The 3,190-nt window shown below is 39.7% G+C and overlaps 1 pseudogene; it reads right to left on the reverse strand.

The window, feature by feature from the left end:
* Nucleotides 1–3,190, reverse strand: part of LOC102811177 — a 37,768-nt pseudogene that overhangs the window by 2,834 nt on the left and 31,744 nt on the right.

Genomic DNA, 3,190 nt, shown 5'->3' on the forward strand with positions numbered 1-3,190 from the left:
TACTTGAGGGAGCGGAAGACTTTCCGCTGGGGTGTGACGAGCTTGATGTTTGGGTGGTCTTCAAGTGTCAGCAGCCCTGCTTTCTGCTTTTCTTTGATCTGAATCACCTCGAAATCACTGGGGTAGTCGCTGGACAGGTTGTTCCAAGGGATGTTTGTCTAGTTGTCTATGTGACTGCTCTTCAGGGCACTTGAGATAAAGGAGTTAACGAGCTTTGGCTGTAAAGTACCCATTGAAAGCCACGATGTATTCATATTCCACGACTGTCGAGGAGAATTCCACCTTCAGAGTTAAGTGGGGACAGCCAGGGCACTCTTAAAATGATTAATCATCGGCCATTTCTTTTTGGTACAATGACTCTAGATACCTTCCATCTTATTTTGATGCATTCTTCATCATTCAATATTTTGTCCATAGAATCCTTAAGTATTTCAAGTTAAGGCTTGAATTTCTTCCTCAGTTGTTTCAGCTTGAGAAATACAGAGCATATTCTTCCCTTTTGGTTTTCTAACTCAGATCTTTGAGAAAGAAATGTGGTAGAGACAAATATACCTATTTCTTCATGCAGGGACTACAATTATATCTTAGTCAGGAACTAGTGCTCAGCTTTGTAAACACAAAAGTGTATTTAATTTTTGTATTCAGAATTCATAAAACTTATATGGCTACTTCACTTTAATTAAATTCCAAAGCAATACATTTGTAACACAGAACTGATTGATTTATTTACAAAAAAGCAATTAAGATGGCTGTACATTTATTTCTTGTGAACTTGACATTTTGTTCCTACAAAGGAATCTATTAAAGTGGCAAAAATTTTTAATGTGCAAAGAATCTGGGACAAAGCAGTGAACTATGGTGGTCTGAAGTAAAATAACTCTTTAAGGCAAAAATTTCTTTAAATATTGACTGTGATAGTTAAGGTTTTGTGTCAGCTTCACTGGGCCGGGATTCTTGGTGGCTTGGCAGTTAAAACATAATTATCCTCCATCATGCGTTCTAACATAATGTAATCACATCCGTGATGAGATCCGCCATGAACAGCCAGAGAAGGAAGTCGGCAGGGTTTTGGACCACTTGCAGTTTACTAGACACGCAGGCAAAGCTTGCTCGTGTTTTTGCTGGGTCTGGCTCATCCTTTGACCTCCAGTTCTTTGAACTTGAGCCAGCAGCCTGATGTAGTGCCTGCCAATCCTAGGTGTCATCGATAACCTGCCATCATACCTATCAATCTTGGATTTATATGCCTCTGTGGTCAGAAGTCTTCCATCCGACCTGGCATTTTAGGCTTATCAGGTCCAGTAGCTGCAGGAGTCAGGAGAAGCCTTCAGGCTGACATCTGATCCACAGCCTTAGAACTTTCTGAGTGGCACTGTAATATCAGCCCTGGACTGCTAAGCATAAGGTTGATGGTTCAAACCCACCAGCCACTCCTTGGAAACTCTATACAGTATCGCTGTGAGTCTGACCTGACTCAACAGCACTTAACAACAAAAACAACAACAACTTTTTTTTAGCTATTTCTTTGATATAAATCTCTGGAGTGGCACTGTAGGATAACCAATGGACCACAAAGTTGGTTTGAACCACAGGTTGGTTTGAACTACAAGGTCAGCAGTTCAAACTCACTAGTTGCTCCTCAGAAAACCCTATACAGGGTAGCTATGAGTTGAAACTGACTTGATCACACTTAGCAACTAGATAGATAGATAGATAGATTTATAGATAGATAGATAGATAGAGAGTCCTGGTGTGGCACTGTGGGTTAATGTGCCAGACTACAAAGCCATTTGAACTGCAAGGTCGGCAGTTCAAGCTCACCAGGTGCTCCTCAGAAACCCTATTCAGGGTTGCTATGGGTCGGAACTGACTCGATGGCACTTCACAACACAACACACACATATATGTGTGTGTGTGTGTGTGTGTGTGTTATGTACCGTGGGGTTGGTTCCAACTCATAGCGACCCTGCATAGGGTTTCTGAGGCTGTAAACTGTTATGGGAGCAGAAAGCCTCATCTTTCTCCCGCTGAACAGCTGGTAGTTTGGAACTGCTGACCATGAGGTTAGCAGCCCGATTCATAACCACTACACTACCAGAGCTCCATATAGATATAGATAGATATAGTTATAGATGTAGATGTAGATATAATAATCTACTTAAGACCTTGATAAATAAGAGGATGAATTGAAGAAGAGACTCTGAAACTTGCTCTTGAACATAAAATGCCTAAAGGGCATGGAAGAAATGGTAAAATAAAAGAACTGAACAGAAGATTAGAAAGGCAGCTTGAGAATACAAAATAAAGTATTATAATGAAATGTGCAATGGATTTAGAAAACTAAAAGGGAAAAGCATGTTTGGCATTTGCTTAGATGAAAGAATTGAAGAAAAAATCCTTGAGTAGTAATTTTGAAGAATTCTTTGAGCAAAATATCGAGTGATACTACTGTGCAGGGTAGCTGATTATTTATTATGGCTCTTCTAGCCAAATTTCTCCGTTTTGTGATCTATTGTAAATCCTAGCCTCTATGCCAGTGATTGTGTACCCATTTTGAAATAAGTTGCTGAGAGTAAAGATAAGGTGGAGCTAAGGAATAAAGATCACAGTGTATCTAAGCATGAAGAATGCCCCCACCTTTACCGAGTGTGTGATTTGTCACTACCCTTCGTTTCCTTTGATGGCATGGTCTGGCTCCAATTTATAAGACTGCTTTGGAACAGCTTGCTCTCTTGCCCTGGATCTTGCATCTGGCTCATTACATCTGACCTCCAGTTTTTGGGACTTTTGGTCCATCACCTGACTTGACTCACAGTGAAATATTTGAAGGTCTGCCAAGAGCATTGGTAATAAAATGTTGCTGGTATAATTCAAAACCATTGGTAGACCTTCGAATATTTCACATTGTAACAAATCATTATTGAGGAAAATGCTGTACTAAAGCAAGAATGAGGCTCCAGGAATTGATGGAGTACCAACTGAGATGTTTCAACAAATGGATACAACACTGGATGCACTTATCTATGACCAAACATTTGAAAAACAGCTATTTGGCCTACTAACTGAAAGAGATTTATATTTGTACTCATTTCAAAGAAAACTGATCCAAAAGAATGCAGAAATTATCAAGCAGTACCACCAGTATCACACACAAATAAAATTTTGCTGAGATAATTCAAAAATTGTTGTG

The sequence above is a fragment of the Chrysochloris asiatica genome, unplaced genomic scaffold (assembly GCF_000296735.1).
Source record: "Chrysochloris asiatica unplaced genomic scaffold, ChrAsi1.0 scaffold00013, whole genome shotgun sequence".
NCBI classification, from domain to species: Eukaryota; Metazoa; Chordata; class Mammalia; order Afrosoricida; family Chrysochloridae; genus Chrysochloris; species Chrysochloris asiatica.